Source organism: Protopterus annectens, chromosome 7.part0, assembly GCF_019279795.1.
Source record: "Protopterus annectens isolate FY-2018-M chromosome 7.part0, PAN1.0, whole genome shotgun sequence".
NCBI lineage: Eukaryota > Metazoa > Chordata > Ceratodontiformes > Protopteridae > Protopterus > Protopterus annectens.
In genome coordinates, this window is record NC_056739.1 from 802370744 (window position 1) to 802394306 (window position 23563).

The 23563-nt window shown below is 40.7% G+C and overlaps 1 protein-coding gene across 1 annotated transcript in view; it reads right to left on the reverse strand.

The window, feature by feature from the left end:
- LOC122806699 overlaps positions 1-23563 on the reverse strand; it is a 359094-nt gene that overhangs the window by 222589 nt on the left and 112942 nt on the right. The gene's annotated exons all lie outside the window — the stretch shown is intronic.

The window sequence follows — 23563 nt, forward strand, 5'->3', positions numbered from 1 at the left end:
ATATGATATGTGTGTGTGTATGTATGTGTGTATATATATATATATATATATATATATATATATATATATATATATAATGTGTGTATGTATGTATGGGCATCACCAGACCCATTATTGAGTACAATGCACCAATTGGAATGTACCTGGCTAGACATCTCCAGCAGCTGGATTGACCACAGAGGTACCTAACCAAGTGGATTACTGGCCTCAAACAGTTGCCCTATGCAGCATGATTGAAAAAGTTAAGACTGTTCTCTGTTGCATACCGCTTTCTCAGAGGCAATCTCTGTCTAACGTACAGAGCCATGTCCAACCCAGAATTGTTGAACATGCTCCATCTTAGCAAAACCAAATCTACTCGAGCTACACGCTCTAGGGATATAAACCTCAACACAACAATGAATAGAACATGCTGGAGGGATAGATTCCCTTCTCACAGACTTCCCTTACTATGGAACAGGGTCCCGTCTACATAAGACAGAGCCCCTCGCTATCACTCTTCAAGAGGAACCTTGATGAGTGGATGGGTAACAGAAAGTTCACACCGGGGATCACACCAACAGCATTACTAGATAGGGGCCAAGGTTACTAGCTGCTAGTACAAGGGTCTAGGGAACTACTAAAGGGGCAGTGAATACCGCACAATGTGGCTGGGCTAATATATGCCTTCGGGCAGATAGCTCAGTACCAACCTATGAACCTATAATTTGACTTTCACACTGACAGCCCCTTCATTTCTCATAGGCTCTGATTAATACCACTGTTGCCATTTTCATTTCTCTTTCGCTGTGCTAGAGTCCAAGAACTCGACAGAAATACTAGTAAAGAGCATGCAAGGTCCGTGTTCAATGTTTAAGCAGCACCGCACAATTAAGCTCTAAGTTCTGTAACGAGAATATGGCTACTGCAACTACTAATGCCCCCAAAGCACCATTCTGCATAACTATGCTCCACCCCACTGGCCTCCACACTGCTCTTCATTAATATTGCTATGCCCATCCAATAATGGCCCAGTGTTGCAGAGGCATAAAGCCCTTACTACACCCTAGACAACTCCTGTTCGATTACTGATGTAGAGAAAAAAATGACAGTAGGTGGCCAACATTGGCTCTGCAATCATGGGGGAAGGGATGTAGCCTACAATCACTGTAATAAAGCAGTGGTAGCATCCTGGCGTGCTCCCTGCTACATATGCAGTGTGCTGCATAGTCGAGACGTTGCTCATGTGAGGAAGCTTACATGCATCTTCCAAGGACAGCAGTCATGGAGCTTGCAAAGGCTACTGTTTGGTGACTGGAGCTATATACGATTCCCCAGCAGCAGTACGACATCGCACCAGTATCCTTGACATCCTCGCCAGTCAGACATGGGACAGGTTGAGTATGGAGGAGGCTACGGTGGATCCAGTAAACCTGGAGACTGAAGTCAGAAGCTGGTGGCAGCTGATGGGTCAGCTGCAGTGCAAAACAAAAATACTGCCATGCACATCCCTAAATGCAATGAGACTCCTCATCCCCTGTCCTTTCACATACAACCTTACTGCAGGAAGTTTCTGCATATCCAGGTTACTTTGTCAGATATCGCAGACTAACATTAAGCTGCAGCACTACTACAAATGCCCGTGTCTCATCAACATAACCAGTTACAGAGAGCTGCAGTTACAAGCAATACACGGAGAAACAAAATAACATTATAGTTTCATAGTTCCATAGTATAGTACTAGGCTATCTGCCCTGGGGCATTTGTAAGCCTAGCCATAGTGATGTGGCTTTTGCCACCCCATGAAATGGTACAAAAAATGTACAGAATAAATTTAGAATACTGTGCCTCTGTCTAGTAGTGACACAATGAAGGTCCCTTTATATAACAGAATTAGTTTACTGTGCCCCTGTCTAGCAGTGACACAGATGTGACCCCTGGGGTAAACTTACGATCTCCCATCCACTCATCAAGATTTCTCTTGAAGAGAGTCAGTGAGGGGCTCTGCCTAATATGTACTGGGATCTTGTTCCAAAGCATGGGAAGCCTCTGGGTTATGAATCTATCCCTCCAGCATGTCCTATTCATACTTGTGCCGAGGTTTAAGTCTTTAGCTCTCTTGGTCCTGATGGATTTGGATTTTTTGAGGTGGAGCATGTCCATCAGATCCTGATTGGACACGGCCTTGTACATCAGGCAGAGATCACCTCTGAGCAGGCGGTATGCTACTGAATAGAGCTGAAGTTTCTTTAGTCTGGCAGAATAAGACATATGTTGGAGACCCTTGATCCTCTTGGTGAGGTACTTTTGTGGTCTCTCCAGCTGTTGCAAATGCCGGGTGAGGTACATACCAAATGGGGCATTGTACTCAATCATGGGTCTGATGAGGGAGGAGTACAGGGGTACAATGACATCCCTGGATCTGGATGTGAATCCCTTCATGATGAGGTGTGCAAGGTAGAATGTTTTTCTGACCACTTTGGCAACGTGGGTGTCAAATGAGAGGTCGCTGTCGACTTGGGTCCCTAGGTCTCTGGTTACTTTTTCCGTACTCAGTGGGTTGCTGTCTATGTGATAATTTGTGGGTACTTTGTTTTTCCCAAAGGGGATGACTATACATTTTTTGGCATTTAGTTTAAGGCCGTGACTCCGGCACCAGTTTTCCGTTTCTGTGAGGCCTTTTTGTAGGATGTATGTGTCCGCTGGTGTATCGACTATGGCACCTAGTTTGCAGTCATCTGTGAACTTTGTCAGCCACAGCCCTCCCATGTTTTCTTTAACATCTGAGAAATAAATGCCGAACAAGAGGGTTCCCAGGACAGATCCCTGTGGGACACCACTTGTGACTGGCTTTGAGTCTGACATTGCTCCAGTGATTTTAACTTTATGGGTTCTGTCCTTTAGCCAGTTTGTAACCCATCTAGTGACATAAGGGTTTATGTTTAAGCTGTTGAGCTTATCTATTAAATGAACTTACATGTATTAATGCACAATACAGCATGTCAAATCACTTTCTAGTTGCATTAGCTCCTCTCTGATGTTATACATTTTAAAATTCATATAATGTAACTAAAAGTGGTAGCTAAATTCAATTGCTACCACAATTTTACAAATTTAGCATTGCCTGTACCATGTGTAGGCTGTTTATAGACTCTCAGTCCATGAGGAACTATTTTAAATTTTAAATAAGCTGCAAAAGAAAAACATGTTGCCGTGCAATATATCTCAGCTGTAGTTTCCCTTCCTAGTTCAATGAATATCGTTTTTAAGTTACTTTAATCGCAGCTACCAGTCTCTATACTTTTTCTAGAAAATACCTCCAGTACATCCATCAGTCAAAAACTCCAAAGGTGCTATCCTGGTACCACAACTGGTATTAGTATTATAGCAGAAGCAGCAGAAATGGCAAATGTGGTAGAAGCAAGAGGCAACGGAATTAAAAAAGAGGGGCACTACCAAATTAATACAAGCATGTAGTTACATCATATAGTATAAATATAGAATTCAGAAGTTACTAGCATGAGAAACCAAATAAGACTTCTCTACATGAGCATTGAAGGATTCAGGCCTCCCTTCATAATTAACAGGTTGCAAACAGTAGCTTAGTGAAAAGAATGTCCTACCAACATGGTTAATAATCAGAAAACTCCACACATTGTCTAAAATCACACTGTCTGCTAACTGGAAATAGTCATTCCTTGTAAGTGAGTTTGCCCTGAATGCTGCTCATTTTTATTTATTCTCCTGTCAAATAAAATATGTTTGCATTTTAAATGGAAAGTAGCAGAGTTGGTGTTTGAGATTCTTGCGCTTATTATAGTCACTGTTACGCTTCTGACTTATTAACTACACAGAACATTGCATAAGCTTTTGTTGTTTAAATAAACATTCAAGAAAATATCAGATGACCTTCTATGGTTGTGACCCTGCAACTTCAGAGTTTGATGGTGCCTAAAATAAGACGTGGGAACATGCTTGGCAATGTAGTCCTTCACTGAGAAGCAACCCTGAAACCCCTCTCCTAAAATTAGCGAGCCAATAAGAAAAAGGGAAATAAATACACCTGGCCCAACACTAAGGAAGTCAGTCAGTCTGGTTATTCCTCTTATCATTAACCCAAAACTCACAGAAATCAGTACTTTGCTGTTAGTCTGGAGGAAAGCCAGAAATTCAGTGGGTGGGGCCAGGGAGTGACAGAATCAAAGGACTGTGCTACCTACCGACCTATGTCTATACCTACGTGCATATATGCATATTCAATTGCCACCACCTTTGTGTATGCATGTACATGTGTGTTCTGTATGGGTGTTTCTGTATGCTCGCATATGTATAACTATGAATCTAGGTATCTCTCTCTTTCTCATAACCTAACACCATCTATGTATATTTGTATTTATATGGATGCGATGCGGATTGTCAAACAGTTTTTTGTTGACTGAAGAATTGCCAGGCTCAGTTTGTCCTGGATCCTCATCTACATGGAGTACAGAGAAATGGACTTGCTCCTCATGTGCAGGACCCATCTTTTATTTATTTTTTTATTTATTTATCATTTGTTGACTGGGAAAGTCTGACTAGGTTCCACAGAGCCTGTTTTCAGTGGAGGCCCGGGGAGAAAATGCTCCAGATTAGTGCTTCATTGTGAATTTGACTAACCTACATTTGACATTTTTTTCTATGAGCTACATTCTAATGGTATGCATTTTGACCCCATGCACACACACTCTCCACTGAAAACAATGTACTGCATGGCATACTTGGTGCAAGCCTGGCTACGCCCTACTCCCATCCCTTCCAAGTCCATATTGAGCAGTATTTGCATGCAGTGCACTGACTGATGAAATAAATGCAAGGATCACTTCATTCTACATCCCAATGAGAGCACACTGATAGATGTGCAGCTCTTGTTATGACCAGCACAGCTGTCACTCACACAGATGCAGTCTACATGTTACATTTCAAACAGACTGCAAACAGCATCTATAAATCCAGCCACCCATGTTTCTTTACCCTGCCAGTCAGTTTAAAGTCTTTGTATTCTTAAAAAAGTTTAAAAAAAATCATACAGTCTCTGTTCATTTCTTTATGACTTTTAGGCGACAAACTAGCTACCCAGTTTTAGGTTTTTGCCTTTATTAGTGAAGTAAGGAAAACATTTGTTACTTACCTTTCAGGTGGCGGACACCAAAGTTCATTCAGCAACTGGTCTTTCTGTTCTCGTATTCCTCTTTATTTTTTTTCTCTTATTCTATGGATGTATTTCTCCAGTTTGATAGAGTGTGTGTGTAAATGATCCATTCAATAGCTTGACATAGAAAAATCTGCTTAGCCAAGCAATCTTCGTTTTCCCATCACAAAGATAAGGATCAGAGCTATAAAAAGGTATGAAGCATGGTGTTGAACATTGCACCCTGACAAACTGTATACTCATAAACCTGTTCAACAAGGAAAAAACTAGGTGACGGCACACAGAGCAGGAAATATTAAACACGGTTAGGCAACAAAGACCTGTACTCTCCTCTTCTACTTCTAATGTTTACAACACTGAATATTAACATGGGATGCTACTTTATTTATAGCACAGTTTTGTATTATTGATAGCATAGTACAAAGTAATAAATCATTTGACGATTACATTAGCAGGAATAATAAATAAAACACAAACTAGGGCAATTATTTTACTGTAGTATTGCCTCGATGCATGATCCCAAAATAAATGACCTTTGGACAACAAATGCTGTCGGACCCAATTCATAGTTTATATAATGCTGAATAAGAATTGCAAGGTTTTCAACATAAAGTAATCATGAGTATTGCCTAGCTGAGAATTTGAAAGTACACAGTGGAAGTTCTGAAGCAGTTTTAAATTCAAGCTGCATTTGCTGATCCATGAAACAAAATTTCAAAGTGGAAGGCAATTTTATTCTGCTTAATAAGGGGCTACTCTCCCCTCAAAGTGGAGCTTAAGCAATGAATAAAACATATCTATTTATTACACTGAGGAAGGGTTAAGAGGGTCAATGTATTTATTATACTGAGGAAGGGTTAAGAGGGTCACCACATTTCTTACAAAGGAAATAACTGATCGGCTACTTTGGAACACTTATTTAACAGGATACCCGCCTCACGGCATTTCTGCAGTTATCTCCTACTGCGCTGCTGGGCGTCAAATATTGCTTGCTCATATTCGCATTAATAATTTCAAAACCACACTACATACAAGGTATCAGAATATTTTATCTTGAAGCATACATGATGGCAAACATAACAGTATAGATATATGACCTCTGTCAATGAGTATCTGTTAGAACTATAAGGTGATAACTTAATTTTTTAAAGGCTCGAGCCACACCCACTGGGAGTTAAAGGTACTCAAAAGAGCTGTACTGGAGGGAAATAGATCTTCCTCCATCAAACAAAGCCTACAGTGGAGATGCTGAGGTGTGTGAAGCATCCCAAAAGTTATAATACATTAACTAGCAGGAATGCTGTAGCCCATGTGGAAGTAATTAAAAAAACTGCACACAGAAATCACAGGCTTGGAGTCGGGACAAGGGTTTCTGTAGCTGCAACTAAGAATGTAGTGGTTAGTGGTGAGCAAGTAACATGCATATGCCTAAGCTTGTGGACATGTAGTACATTTCAACACTACAAGAAAAGAAGGATGCCATGGTTCAGTACATCCTGCAACGTTCGCTTGTTTTTTGTGTTTTACATGGAGAGGAAATGGGTGTATAGGAAAGTATAAAGAAGCAAGCAGAAGAACACAGAATATTCACATAAAGATAGGAAATGGGGGAGAGCAAGCACAGAAATACAGAACATACACAAGGACAAAGGGAAGGTAACACACTGAGTAGGGGGAAGGATACACTTTTTCTGTAGGACAGGCAGACATTCTTTTTAAGAATGGTAAACTGTGAAGGATGAAAGGGGAAGATGGGATGGAAAGAAGTTAGAGGTATGGAAACAGGGGGAACACAAACATAAAACACATACGAAGACTGACAAGAGAGGTGCTGAAAGAAAGTGGGTGAATTTGACAATGGAATTACTTACAGGCTGAGGGTGAACAACTGAGATGGAGAGAACTAGACAACAAACTAGGAAGGAAGGTAACACACAAGAAGGGGAAAACCAGGATGAGGAATAGGTTGGGAATCATGCCCCCGATATCACAATGCCCCAGTTAGACCCAGAAAAAGGTCAGCCACCGGGGCAGTGGAATGACTCATGCAGTATGAGAATCCTCATCAGGTGGCCAAGCCACCTGCCCACCAATTACTCCACCATGTCTACGAACTCCTACTGGGTGATGAATTGTGATTCCCTGGACAAAAGCACTCGCCTACTTTCAGCAACTACTAGAGGCCACCGAGGAAACCCCTAGGTCACCATTCACTGAACCCAACAGGAAGGCAGGCCTGGAGCTAGACAGAGATCCAATGGGAGAAGGCCAAGGTCAGTAGTTGGGTGAGTACTTATGCAGCACAAGCATGACCATGGCCGATACTGCAGAAAATGTTAACATAAATGGACAGAAATAAAACAGAAGATATGAAATAAAAATATAAAAAAGGATTGTGAAAAAAGTTAGAAATAAAACAGAAGATATGAAATAAAAATATAAAAAAGGATTGTGAAAAAAGTTAGAAAGGCAAAAAAAAAAAAAGACAGCAGTACTGTGAATGTTTCAGATGGCCACTCAGACTGGTATATACTCTTATGCTGCAAGGCCATTTAAGATGGTTCTGCCCAAGTACATAACAACAACGGTCTCTATTATAGGACCTGCATGCAAGTATGCGGTGCCACTCGCCCCATAGCCAGGAGTGGGTGTGGTGGGATAAAAACTACAACAGAAGGAAGGGGATGTTGGACATTATACACCATACATGACATACAAGGTAGTTAGTGGCCAGTGGACATGCCACATGTACAATGGTAACAGCTAAGCAGTGCAACGACCCTATGAGGGCATTGTGCTATAAATCACAGTCATTCCAAAGATGCAGCTATCAGCAGGTGCTTAGTAAGGTAATTTGGAACACAGCAGTGCACTCAGAATGGTTGTAGGACAAAAGCTATGAGGTATATCAGGCAAAGGTGGCTTGTACCAGTGGCATCAGACACCACTCTGGCAAGACTGTGCTAGGTATCCACTACATACTAGAGACATTCATAAGAGTCCCCAGTCAGGTGCTTGTGGTAATCCCTATACTGCAATACAGAAAGACATTGCTGTGTCTACAGCACCACCTGAAAGCCATAGCCATTCATTTGGTCACAATCCAGAGAAACATAGCAGCACTCATGTGGTCATGCACATCCATGCTGTTGACGTTGTCACTATGTGCTGTGACCAGTTGTATCACCATTACAGAGCAGCAAAAATAAAGTAATCCAACCAAGAATCCAAAAGGAGGAGGCAGAAGTGAAACCAAGATTTTTTAATTACACAACGAGAGCTTTCGTCTGAATTACATGGAATTCATTATATATCGCAGTGCTAAGGATAGTGTAAGGTTATGAGCCATGGCATGGAAACCTTGTACAATGATGACAGTGTTAGGGTTAGCACACATGAGAAAGGATGGGTACGGGGTCCTCAAATTTGCCAGTCGTAACCCTGCACAAGTCCCAACTCCAATCCCACACATTAGCTTATGGAAAAAGAAAACTTTCCCTAAGAGTACCAGTACATGCACAACACTAAAGCTATTCTCATACTTAGCTCTTACTCTAACACTAACCCACAAACACACACACACACACACACACACACACACACACACACACACACACACACACACACACACACACACACACATACTCTTCCACCTCAAAATGCCAAAACTTTCAGAATATTCAAATGTTTTGGCACTAATACATACATAACCACTTACTGAAACTGAAAGCATAGTACCTAATAAAATCAACCTTCGACATTCTGATGTTCAATAAACTCAGCACTTGATAAACAGCACTGTTAATGAAAAACACACAGCACTTTATCTTGCCAGCAAAAGTATCACCTGACAAAATGAATTGCTGGCCTATATACTTATATCGCCATTAAAAGAACCCAGCACTCCTTAGATATGTAAAAGGCCCCTTTTCTTAGAACAGTAACTCCAAATGATGCAGACCTTTTTTTGCTTCCATCAGTGCAACACATTTATACAGTGTGAGGAGTTCACTGAGATGGCCAGGTAAATCAAATCAGATTCTATAACAGAATTAAAACTTCTTTCCAAAACTAAGCATACCTATAGTATATATCTATATATCATATATATATATATATATATATATATATATATATATATATATATACCCACACACACACACACACACACACACACACACACACACACACACACACACACACACACACACACACATTTGTTTGGCTGGCTGAACACATTGCAGAGTTTGCATCCATCATACCTGGGACACAAGTGCTAATAGACATGCCTCTCCCTGCTGCAGGACACAACTTGGTGCTTGTTTACTGAGTTCATGGGGGTTATTTTTGAAGCTATTGGATCAGCAAGTTGTGGTTACACAAATCTGCAACTAGTGAAATCACTAAGTCATACACAGACAAACAGATATTTATATATATTTTATACATACACATATACATACAAGAAAGAGAGTGACACTGTGATATGCTGAGACTATAAAATTGTATAAATTTGTTCATAGGTGTGTACTAAGATAATGACCAGAAGGGTGTTTTAAGCCTAGCCATGCAGCCCAAGTCTCTGACAAGTTCTGGTACTCTTGATAAGTGTAAGCAGGGGTTTGGGATATGAAACATTTACAAGCAGGGGTCTGGGAGATGAACCATTTACAGGCTGCCTATGTCCATTAGAGACACAGATGCCAAACCTGGGGTGAATCTCCTGTTCTCCATCTAACTGTCCAAGTTACACTCGAATTGGGTTAAGGAGGAACTCTGCTTCACATGGATGAGGAGCCTGTTCCAGAGTAGGGGTAGTCTCTGGGATACATACCTGTCTCCCCAGCAGGTCCTATTTATATTACAGGCAAGGTTTACATCTTTAGAATGGGTAATTCTGGTGCTGTTTGTTTTGCAGATATGCAAGAGGTCCATAAGAATGAGGTCTGACAACGCTTTGTATGCCAGACATTTTTCTCCCCTCAACAGTCTGTAGGAGAGAGACTACAGGGATAGGGCTTTGAGGCAGTCTGTATTGGACATATTACTTATGCCCTATATTCTTTTAGTGAGGAACATCTGTGGACCTTCCAATTGTTGGTTGTGCCTGGTTAAGCACATACCAAAGGTGACATTGTACTCAATGATAAGTCTGATGAATGCTGAATACAACAGAACAATTATCTCCTTGGATCTAGATGCCATACCTTTGTTTATAAGTTGTACAATGTAGAATGATTTCCTTACTACTGTAGACACATGAATGTCAAAGGCTACATTACTGTCTGTGTGTCTCCAAGTCTCTCACTACTGGGTCATTATGACCTGCTTCTTATGGTCGAGACCATAAGATCAAAGTTTTGAAACTGAAATGTAAATTAAAAAAATAAGTAAAAACAACAAAATCTTATTTTTTACATTTTTGCAAGGGGGCAAGCCCCCCTGCACCTCCCACACTGCCCGATAATTAAATATACCAACTCCGAGATCGCACTACATCAAGGAAAATGGTAAGTATACCATTACGTGCTGTACGGCGATCTCCATTTAAATGGTTCAAAGTTTCAAAACTTCAGTCTTTTGGTCTTGTCCATAAGAAATTCAATGTTTTGAAAGTTTGAAATTTAGAAGTAGACCCCCCATACATATACAAACTGACATACACAGAGAGACAGAACATATACATACAGGGAGAAAAAAACACACGCACATGAAAATTCGAGTAATTCATAAGCAAACAATTTTGCATTAGGTCGATCTCTAAGTCACTGTTGCCAGGTTTATAGGACTGGACATCAGTTTTAGTCATAAAGGCAAAGTGGAGAGTATGGCATAGAGTAGGGATTATATAAAGCATGAGTAAACTAGGTGATTTCAAAGCTATGGAAACTGTTGTATTCAGACTGCCTAATGACAACATTTAAGAGTTCAGATCTGAATTGCTTATAGTCTTTGAAACCTCTCAGAGAAAGTGGAACACAGATTCCTGTTTTGGAGCCAAAGCTGAAAGTGAGTGAAACCTGGAGTATAGGTTAGCATGCAGAAGTGTTAAGTAACAGGGTACCATCTAAATGATAGTGAAAGTTATATTTGGAGGTAGCATGTTAGCCTGCATACTAAACCGAAGGACCTTATAGCAATTTGAATATAAAGGAGCAGAGCAATACATCACCCCTTCACTACAGAGTATACCATAATGCTTCTTTTTGGGGCCCAGGTGGTGGTGTCTGTGCTGAGGGGTTAGCATAATAAAACTAATGATTGTATTTACTGTTGTCTGAAGAGGAAACTGGCTCTTCTGAGCTGTAAGAGGGATAAGATCATATTTTTGCTGTGACTTAGTCAGAAGGGATATGTGTGAGCATGGAGAAGGAGCTGAAGACCACAGAATTAATTTTATTGGGGTTGAATAGGAAACTGTTCTAAATCAACTAGACAAAATGCGGAGATATGCTAATTGTCTTCTGATGCTGTTATAACTCTATAACTAAATTGAAATGTCACAGTGGTTCCTTACTGATCCAGAACATAAACATGAGATGGATACTAGGGGAACAGAGGTATGAAGGCTTATAAATAATGCATGACCCAAAATACGCAACTATTTTAAACTAATCCACAAAGATATATTAATTGCTTTAATATTACATGACAAGATAATGAATATGCGATAAATATGAAGTCATAGCAAGACAAAATGATTGCTTTTAAATATATTTTTATGCTTTTAAAGATAATAACCACCTTGGACCCAAAAATAAGAAAGACCATAATGCCTGACAGGGTGGGCGTTACTGGGGAAATAAACTGCCCAGGTCTGTTGTGAGGCTCAACACCACAAACAGATGGCCTCTTCACCCACAGAAAGTCCATTATTCCTCCAATAACACCTACACTGGAGGGCATTATTGCTCTTAAAAATAGGCTCATTTAATTTGGTTTGTATTGGTCTTTCTATTAGTATATCAGTTTATTTTTTTATAATTTTTATTTAAAATAGTTCCTCCACACAATATTTCATAATTACTGTAGGACATACCTCTCAACTATACAGATTTTCACAAAATGTCCAGATTTTGCCTTGTACTTTTGGTCTGTTTCTCATAAAGTCATGGTTTTCTGGCAAATCATTGGCAAGTCATTGAGGGTTAAAGTCAGTTATTTGAGTTTCAGACTTCATACCCTTCAGAAAAATTCATGTTAATGAAAAATATGAAAATTCATGTTAATGAAAAATATGTTGTTCTATCTACTTTCTAAGTTTGTAAAAGCAATATTTAAAATATGTCCCTATTTTTGGGTCTTTGTCCTCCCATTATTTATGCCTTTGTCCAGACTTCTTGCTCTAAGAGGTTGATAGGTAGTCTGTAGTATATGAAATTGCTGTTGGAGGACATGTTTTATATCCAAAATATAGATTATGTAAATATACGATAATAAATATTATATATATACCTAAACATAAATATTGCACGGAATAGCATCACATACCAGGTGCACAGAAAAAAACATATCTCACATAAAAAACAACAAATCAACACACTGGTCTGATAAAAAAACAAACCTTTATTCCCTAGTGCAGTTGGAAAAGAGAGATAAATGGGTTTCACTAATACAAACTTTAATCAGTACACACACACACACACACACACACACACACACACACACACACACACACACACAGTTACTCATTCACTGACTCACAAAGTAAATTTCAATTATAAAAGAAAACATGTACCATGTTGTAAAAAAAAAAAATAATAATAATAAAACACAACGTATGTGTATTCTTTTGGTACAGCACTCCTTTGCACACTTTTGATTGAGTTAACTGGTGGTTTGAGTGTACATTCGCATGTTTGTGGAATTTCATGTATACACCGACACACACATGCACATACAGAGGCAGAGACATAGGTGCACACATATGCACAGAAACACACACAAAAATCACTCATCCTCTCCCCATACACAAATGCATGACCCAGCAGTTACAAAGTACAGTTTTGTACCTACCATAAATGTAGATGTCCGATAGATATGCAACTGCAGTCCTTACATATGGGATGTCCTGCCTCAGGCAGCCCTTCGGTCGGCCGGATTCCAAAGTCTGGGTCCGGCGTCAGCTGATGTCGCCTCTTCCCTGACGTCAGAGCGGCTGGGGTATAAAAGCATCAGCCGACACCATCTTCTTCAGTGTTTCTTGCCCCAGATGCCAGGTGCCCTCCAAGGAAGGCTAAATTTAGAGACTGGATAAAAAATTCCAGACATGCACAACAGTAATAAACAGATACACCATAACAGATTTCCCCAGCTAATTTGAAAAAGGGAAGTGGACCCAAAAAGGAGAATTTACAAAGGGGTAGGAGGGAGGGAAATCCTGACTGCAGTTGCATATCTATCGGACATCTACATTTATGGTAGGTACAAAACTGTACTATGTCCTTCAAGACTGCGACTGCAGTCCTTATATATGGGTTGAATACCATAGCCAAGCTGGGGGTGGTAGGATCTAAGATAAAGATGGTGTAGCTAAAATGCCCTGCAGGACTGCCGAAGCAAAGCCTGCTCGGGATCTGGAATATAAAGGCAGGTTGTAGTGTTTGGAAAATGTATGCACGGAGCTCCATGTAGCAGCTTCTAGAATGTCCTTTGTAGCCACCCCTCTTAGAAAGGCTGTGGAGGTGGCTATAGCTCTGGTGGAGTGTGGCCTGATATTGGCTGGCACACCTTTTCCATGGAAAGAGTAACAGAATCTGATGCAGTGTCCAATCCATTTTGAAATTGTTTGTTTGGAAATTGCCTTTCCTTGTACTCCAGCAGCGTAAGCTACAAATAGTTGGTCAGACTTTCTGTTGGCTTTTGTTCTGTCCAAGTAGTAGCACAATTGTCTGTGTATGTCCAAAGTGTGCAGCAGCTTTTCTCCTTTATTTTGAGGATTGGAAAAGAGGGTAGGCAGGTGAATTGTTTGATTTAGAGACATCCTGGATATCACTTTTGGCATGAATGAAGGATTGGTTCTTAAAGAAACTCTGTCCTGATGGAAAATTAGAAATGGAGGTACTGCCATGAGGGCCTGTATCTCCAAGACTCTTCTTGCTGAGGTAATTGCCAACAGGAAAACTGTTTTCCAGGAGAGAAATTGCAATTCTGAAGATGCTGCTGGCTCAAAAGGAGGAAGAGTTAATTTTTCCAACACGAAGTTGAGGTCCCATGCAGGCACTGGTGGTTTTCTGGGAGGTTTGATATTTTTTATCCCTCTTAGAAACTGTCTTAGCAAAGGATGTGAAAACACAGGTGGATCACTGTTGTATTTTGCTGAAATTGCTGAAACGTGTATTTTTATAGAAGAATATGAAAGGCCATTATGTAGCATTTCTGCCAAGTATTCTAGTATCTGTGGGAAGCTCATTACTGATGCATCCTGACCCTTGTTGGCATTCCAGATGTTGAATCTCTTCCATTTGGCTGAGTAAGTTTTTCTGGTGGAAGGTCTGCGTGCTTCCAGTAAGATCTCTTGAACTTTCTTGGAGAGAGAGAGAGAGAGAGATATGAGGAGAAGTCATGGTACCCTCCAAGTTGTCAGTTGCAATGTTTGCAGGTTGGGATGAACCGTCCTGTAATTGTGCTGAGTCAGAAGTAGAGGCCATTGAGGCAGAGGCCACGGCTTGGTGCGAGTTATGCTCCTTAGTAATGGATACCAGTGCTGTCTTGGCCAGTCTGGAGCTATCAAAATGCCTTTCGGTTGTTCTGGTTTGATCTTCAGTAACACCTTGGTCATTAATGGTAGAGGTGGGAATGCATAGATTGTTAGAGAGTTCCAGCTGAAGGAGAGAGCATCCATTCTCCAGGCTTGAGGATGGTGTGTCCTCGAGCAGAACTTCTTCAGATGATGATTGAGGTGTGAGGCAAAGAGATCTATGTCCGGCCTCCCCCATGCATGAGTTATTTGTGAAAAAATGTCTGGATGCAACATCCATTCGTGCGGGTCCATAATGTTTCTGCTTAGACTGTCCGCCAGAACATTGTCCTTGCCTGGAACAAACTGGGATTGCAACTGTATGTTCAGTTTCAGGGACTTTTCCCAAAGAGTCATTGTTAGCCTGCAGAGGGGGTACGAATGAGTGCCTCCCTGTTTGTTTATGTACCACATAACAGTGGTGTTGTCTGTCTTTATTAGCAGTTGACCTTGCTGAAGAAATTTTCCGAAGGCCTCGATTGCATGAATCACTGCCAACATCTCTTTTTGATTGATGTGCAGATGCACTTCCCGGGGTGCCCATTGCCCTTGAATGCATCTGCCCTCCATGTGCGACCCCATCCATGATCTGAGGCGTCTGTTGTAATGGTTTGGCTTGTTTGAGGTTTGTTGAAAGACATGCCTTTGTTTAGCTGGCTTGCTTGTGCCCACCACAAAAAATTCCTTTTGTAGACATGGAATGAGTGTAATAATTGCTTCTAAGTTGTGGCTGTGTTGAGACCATAAACTTTTTAGGTACCATTGTAGTTTTCTCATGTGTAGTCTTGCCAGTGGAATCAGAAGAATGCAAGATGCCATGAAACCCAGGGTCTGCAGGATTTGCCTTGCAGTCATCTGGGTGTGCTTTGCTAGGCTTTTGAAGTAATCTGGTAATTGTTCTTGTTTTTCTTCTGTGAGGAAAGCCATTTGTGAGTTTGTGTCCAGTTTGGCTCCTAGAAAAATTATTTGTTGGGATGGCAGTAGTCTTGATTTTTGAATGTTGACTGTGTATCCCAAAGCCTGTAGTAAGTGAATGACATAGTTCAAGTTTCTTATCAAGGCTTGCTTGCTGTCCGCTTGTATAAGGCAGTCGTCCAGGTAAGGGTATATTTGTATCACCTGGAGTCTGCAGTGTGCAATTACTGATGCCAGGCATTTCATGAATACTCTGGGCGCAGTAGATAAGCCAAAAGGCAATGCTGAGAATTGATAATGCTCTGACCCTGCAAGAAATCTGAGGTATCTTCTGCAACTGTGTCTGATTGGGACATGCAGGTATGCCTCCTTGAGGTCCAGAGTAACCAGCCAAGACCCCTTGCCCAGCATGGGAAGAAGTTGCTGTAACATCAGCATTTTGAATTTTGGCACAATGAGAAAAGTGTTTAGAGCGGACAAGTCCAGTATAGGTCTCCATTGCTTTTCTTTTCTTGGAACAAGGAACAGTCTTGAGTAGAATCCCTGGCCTTGTTCCTGAGGAGGAACCTTTTCTATTGCTTTTATTTGTAACAGCTTTGAAACTTGTATGAGTGCCTCTGCGCTTTGATTTTGTGGCAGATTTGGCATGCCTTGTCTCGTTGGTAAGGTATGGAAGTGGAACATGTAACCTTTGTCTATTATGTCCAGAATCCATTTGTCCTTTGTTAAAACGTGCCAATTTTTTGAAAATAAGGATAATTTTCCGCCTAAAGGTGCTTCTCTTTGAGCCTTGGTCGGCGGTGTCAAAGTCAAGTCATTGTGATTGTCCCTGTGGAGCAGTAGATGCCCCTGCGCCACTTCTCTGATTAGTCAGTTGCCATTGGCGGCCCATGTAGGAGCCTCGGCATTGCCCTCTACCTCGAGCATGCCTGTTTTTTCCCCTTTGGAACTTGTCAGTGTCTGGAAAGGACCAATTCTTCGAAGGCCAATTCCTGCTGAACCTTGGTGGCTGAACCTGGAGGAAATCTTTGACTGTTTGTACTGATTTAGCCTTTTCCTCAATTGATTTCAACACATCCTGAGCATTAGCACCAAATAGCTTGTGTTTTTCCAGAGGTGCATCTAGAAGCTTTACTTTAACATGATCTGGCAATGCCTGTTCTTTCAACCAAGCATGTCTACGTATGACGGCCCCTGTCATAGCTGCCCTACATGAAGCTTCCAATGCATCATAACCACACTGAAGAAAATGATTGCTAACCTGCTGAGTATTAAGAACCAAATCCTGCAAGGCCTTTCTATCTAAAGGCTCAGGAGAGGCTAACTTTTTCTGCAAATCATCCATTAAGAAATCCTGATACTGAAACATATGAAAAAGACAGTTAAGTGCCCTCATGGCAAGGGTGGTTGAGGTATAAACTTTTTGGCCCCACCTCTCCAGGGACCTAGATTCCCTGTCTGCGGGCAAAGGATTTTTGGCCGTGGAGGTGGCCACTCCTTTGGGCCGATGAGAAATAGTTTCTAGATCCACAGAGTGGGCCTTAAAGAGATGCTTATGAGTTTCAGGAACCCTGTAATATCTGTCTGGCTTGACAGGAGCAGGAGGGAGAGAATCAGGAGAAGCACTCGAGTCTGAGTACACATCATCCAGTACATCTAACACTGGAGGAATAGCTAAAGGCCTGTGCTGGGGTAACTTAAGGAAAGTACGAAGCCTTTTCCTGGAGTCGGAGAAATCCTGGCCCTGCCACTGAAAGTGCTCTCTCATGGAGTGGAGAATTTCCCCGAAAGAAATATCCTCAGGAGGAGAGGCAGAGGGAATAGATTCATCAGCATCAGAATCCTAGTAGGCCTGGAAGGATTCTTCCTGGGAATCTGAATGGCCTGAGTCACCAGAGGCTTCATCTGAGGAAAGGGTATCTGTCTGCTCAACCCTAGGCCTTTTGTCTGCAGGCGGCTGAGAACCTCTGTCTGGATGAGCCTGAGAGCCTCTGATTAAAGAAATTAGATCTGCAGCTAAAGTCATGATCTGTTTATCTGAAGTGGGGCCCTGGGAAAAAGATTTAGGAGGTTGAGACTTAGCCTGGCTGGCAGCCTTAGCACGTGTGTAGGCCTTGATGGACATAGACACCGGAGGCCTAGCTGCCCCACGTGCAGGAGTAACTTTGTCCACCAGTATGGTGTCAGGCAAATCTTGGGCTTCGGTTTCAGGAGGAAAAACAACAACCGGCACCGAGGAAGCCTCCGGGGCCAAAGTGTGTGGTAAAGCGGTGTCGTCGGTCTCGAGCAGTTGAATTACCGCCTCCGAAGAGACCGATGCACTCACGGTAGGTTTTGGCGTGGTGTCGGTGGAAGTCGCGGGCCGAGAATGTCGGTCCCGGTCCTTCCATTTTTTGGAAATATGTGTTGTCGGTTGTTCTGATGGCATGATATAGGAGTAATTTTCCCCAAAAAAGTCTTCAGCAAATTCTGCCCGGCGCCTGAGTGTGCGCTTATTGAAGCAAGCACAGGCAGCACAGGCCGAGACGTCATGGTCTGGGCCAAGGCAGGGAAGGCAGTAAGAATGGAAGTCCTTATGAGGTATTTGTTTACCACAAGACAAACAGTTATTAACTTTTGCAGTTTTATCTGACATCGGCTGAGGCAAGAAAAGGTTCCCCAATGGGGTACTTAGCTTTTTGATGACTTCGGTAACTGAAAACACAGGAGCTGGCCGACCGGCACTTGCGAACTGCTTCTGCTTCGGGCACCGCGCAGCAAGAAAGATTGAAGAAGATGGCATCGGCTGATGCTTTTATACCCCAGCCGCTCTGATGTTGGGGAAGAGGTGACATCAGCCGACGCCGGACCCAGACTTTGGAATCCGGCCGACCGAAGGGCTGCCTGAGGCAGGACAACCCATATGTAAGGACTGCAGTTGCATTCTTGAAGGACATCTGGTTTCTTGACTTTCTATAACCTCAGATGTCGCACTGTTACTAAATGAATAAAAAAAATGCATACAGTGCTAAGGAATGCAGCTCCTCCTCACAACTTGTCTCTGATTCTACCAAATATTTCTGCTCCGTCCCTTAAAGCATTTTATTTTTCATAGTACCTATTGCTCAGAAAAGGCATGTTGAAAACATCTTGCTCTATTAACTTCTTATGTGAATAAGGGTAATATTTAAAACTGTCCCTGGTTTTGTTGGCTTTAATCAGAATTCATGAGCAAGGAAGCTAAGGAATATGGTGTCTGTCTCTCTCTTTCTCTATCAAATACATACACACACACACACACACACACACACACATACAAATGCATGCACACACGCAGTTAACTGCATTAGTTTTGCTTCATTTAGTTTTTGTGTGTTTCTTTTTGAACCTGCATCTACTAGAAAACTGTACTGAATACTACTCTGTATAGAATAACTAGATGATGTGCAGTCTCCATCTTACTGTATGTATACTGTTGTACAATCTAATTATTGTATTTTGCTTATAGTTCTGTAGAGCTTTTCTCCCTGGGCCTCCGGTGAAAGTGAGCTTCTGGCCCAGTTGGACTTTCCCAGTAAAAAAATAAATAAATAATAAATAAAATCATTCATTTTATCACACTTGCTCAACTTTGCATTTTACGTTCCGTGGACAGCAATGGGGAAAGAAAAATGGCAGATGCATATAACTGTTTATTATACTTCCCTTTATTTTTTTCTTTAATTTAATTTTTTAAACTGATGCTCGGTAAATAAGACCCATTTAGTGAGCGGAAAAAAAACATGGCTTCCATTTGTCTTCAGTTTCTGCTTTGCCGTGGCTTAATATGTTATCATTATGCTGAAAACTTGAAACACAGCTCTCACTGAATATCTATACCCTCTTGGAGAGCATTTGTTCTCCACTAGGATATTGCCATTACAATTCACACATTTTCTAATTAAAAATATGAAGTACAGAAATTCAAACGTGCAAGGCAGCTAGAAAATGACTCCAAGAAAATGTGCTATTTTAGGCCAATGATCCTGCTAAAATTTTTGAGTTGACTCGCAGAAAATCAACTACTCATATAATACAGACAAGAAGTTAGGGGTTAGAAAAAAGAGGCTGTCCAATATATGATCCTAGAACAAGACGTTATATTATACCAGATCCTTTGACATTTCAAAACTGCAGGCAAACAATAGTGAAGCACATTAAGATAAACAATTCAGTGAGACTAAAGAATAGAAAAAGACTATCAAAGCAGAAAAACAAAGCTAAATAAGTATGTCAGGCATAACAGATGCCTATGCAAATGCACAGAAAGTGCATAAATATTGAAAGGATAAAAAAACAAATAAACGAAAAAAGCCACAATAGAATGACACAAAAACAATAAAAGAGAAGCAGACAATGGAGATAGTGAGGATGAAATAACATATTTACATACATTAAGTATAAATGACACTGCAGAAATGCAAGAAATAACAGTGAGCATATTACAGGAAGACTCCAGCACAAAGTGTTGTTGGCCTTATGCCAGACTTTTTTCTCCCTATATCATCATCCACACTCTGTTTTATGCTCAGATGGTCTTCAACTCGTTTTCATTTTTTGCTTACACGTTTCCCTGTCAGAGATCTTGGAGGTCCCAGCATTTTTCCCTGTTCAAATCATGTTACTGCAAAAAAATAATTTGTCTCATAGGTTCATAGGTAGGTACTAGGCTATCGGCCCAAGGGCCTACGTTAGCCTAGTCAACAAGGATCCTTGGCTTATGCCACCCAAGCAAGCTATCAGCTTGTACGGTGGAAGCTATGCAGCAAAAACACTTCATTTTTAGAGGTGCGTGCCAGCCACAGTTTTACATAAGACTGTTTTTGCAGAGGTCAGTAAACTGCTCTAAACACCTACATTAAAGTTAATTTTTCAAACAGTTAACTGTGAGGTAAATCTTTAGATGAAAATCAGGGATGAGTTATACTGCAATGCTACGTACACACATTGGTAAATATCCTCTTTTGCTAATGAAATTTTGCTTTTATTTACTTAAGTACAAAATTAGACACACAAACATGTGGGCAGCTTTTTTTGCCTTTAATACCTCTGTGATGACCGTGCCCTGGCCCAGCAATCAAGGAGCCTCAATCCTCACCACTAACACCAGGGAGGTAGTCTCCTAGAAGAGGAAAGGATAACTAATACACACAGTAAAGTACAATTTCCCTTAAGTGCACACAGAGATCACAGTCAGTCTGGGGCTGGTTGCTCCCTTGCTCACCAGGTCCCCAATAAGACTCCCCACTGGCACAGCTATAGGGTCCAGGTCTCAGCCTAGCTGGGCAAGCTAAAACCTCCAGTACCCTCTCTGTCCAACCAGTGCTTCGTGTCCCTGCCCAAGTAGCTGACACAACACGCACACACTTTGAGATAAGTAGTTATACAACTTCACAGACACTCCTGGGAAAGGCTGACACAGATTCTCTAGCTGTACCCCTTTACCCAGACCATATGGTAGTAATCCCTGCCACCACCCAGCTAATATCAGCTACTAAAAGGCCCTTAAAAGGGTGTCCAGTTATTACTGTGCAATATTATTATCCAATGGTAATGTGACTATTCAGTCTAGGCTTACTGGATGGGCTTTGACAGTAAACTCTATAAATATATAATGTACTAAACCTGCCACAGGTAGAAGGTTTAAAAATATTTAATAATAAATAATTAAAACACAAGACAAAACTACTACACCACAGAGATATCTAAGAGTTCTGAGGTCAGATATCTAAGAGTTCAGAGATCACACAGAAACTTAAAATAATACAGTAGGACAGGTCTGATTTCAAAGAAAATACCTAATTAATCTCTACTAGCTTTAACTATTCTTACAAGAAATCGCAGTGCTAAAACTTACATGTGAGCATAAGGCAGAGTGCTGATAAGTTGGCTAGAAAGATCAAAGTCTCTTATGAGAAATAGTATTTAAACATTACTAACAAACATGTCTGCTGGGTCCCTCACAAATTACATCATGACACTTAGGTTTTCCCAGGCAAACAAACTGCATTATTTAGCAATCTAACACCTGCTCAGAAACTTACAACAATACAGGACATTTCACATGTATATTCTAACAGAAACCAGAGCAATAAAGCACATTCCACATGTAAATTCTGGTCATTAACTTTAGCCTTAAAACAATGGGCATGAAACCTTCATCCAGACTCCCTGGAGCCAAATTCTAACATGAAAGGGTCACAACATGCTTCACTGAGCCAGTACAGTGCAATGTTGTCACATATTTTGCAGTCCCACATTTCACAGAATACTTTTACACTCAAGAAAGCATGCCTGTATTTTACATTTATTTATACAGTTGATAGAATTATGTATCAAATTCTATTTGACTAGGCTGGCAGCCTTCGCCCATCTCTCCCCAATCATCACAACCTCTTTGAAATGACACGTTTTAATCAGTCATGACAGCAGCAAGTGTGACTAATTTCACACCCTGTGATTGCGTGTTTGTGTGCGGGTGGGGGAGGGGGGTATTTTACTAGAAAGAAAGGTATGGTTATGTGGTGATTGTTAGGTAGAAGTGCTTTACCTAAGAAAGGAGTAAAGGGATATGCACATAGCATAAGTTCACTTGAAGAGCCTGAATGTGAGGTTGCTTTACCTAAGAAAGGAGTAAAGGGATATGCACATAGCACAAGTTCACTTGAAGAGCCTGAATGTGAGGTTGCACACCATCAGTTCATGGACAGCCACAACCACAATTCATATGTTCATAGGTTCATAGTTTAGTACTAGGCTAGCTGTCCTTATGGACCATTTTAAGCCTAGCCAATTACCCCAAGTGAGAATCAAACCCTGCACCCCTGATCTGTAAGGTAAACACTTTAACCATTATGCCAATCTCCCAAACCCTTGTTGTCACATAAAACCTCATAATCAGAGTCACGGAAAAGGTCCCAGATCAGGAACACTTTAAATACTGATGCAATTAACTTATAAAATTGAAAGACTATGAGGATGTGAAATGACAAGTATTTTTCGAAGAAACAGTAGTTTATAATTATAATGGTTCTCATTATTTGACTGTAGTCCACTGATTTTTCTCAAAATAATTAACAGTTTTAAAAGAAGAAAGGAAACGTTTGAGCCAACAGTCAGGGATGTCTTCAAAAATCAGACATTGTTGAAGCCCAAAACCCTTAGGGATGTGGCTTCACTGTAAACATGCTGGCAGTACTGTTTTACTCTTATATATAACACACAGAAAAATTGTTTATTTTGTCATTCTCATGGATTATGCTTAGAATGCTGCTGAGTAAGTGGCAATACAAAACAAAAGTTAAAACAAAATGTAAAGCAAGACAACTTTAGTGCCTCAATAAAAGAAGAAACGCATCATAAAACAAATTTGACAAAAGGTTGTCTGTGTATTGCAGGAGTCTAACAGCAAACTGTTGCATTACAAGGGTACAGATATCATGAACAGAGTAATAAAAATACAATCTATTATATCGGCAGACAATTGGAGTGATAATGGAAGCTGTTTTGCCCTAATATTCTCAAAAATGTTACTTGCAGACTAGGGAAAACACTTTTTAGTACAAATTGTGAAGTTATAAAAATGTTATATTTTATGTAAATATAAAGATTGTGTACAAATTATGAAATTAAAAAAATATATATTTGATGTATAATATATAGATTATTTATGTATGTATGTAAATAGATGAGGAGCCAAACTGATTTTTGAGAATTTTGGTTCA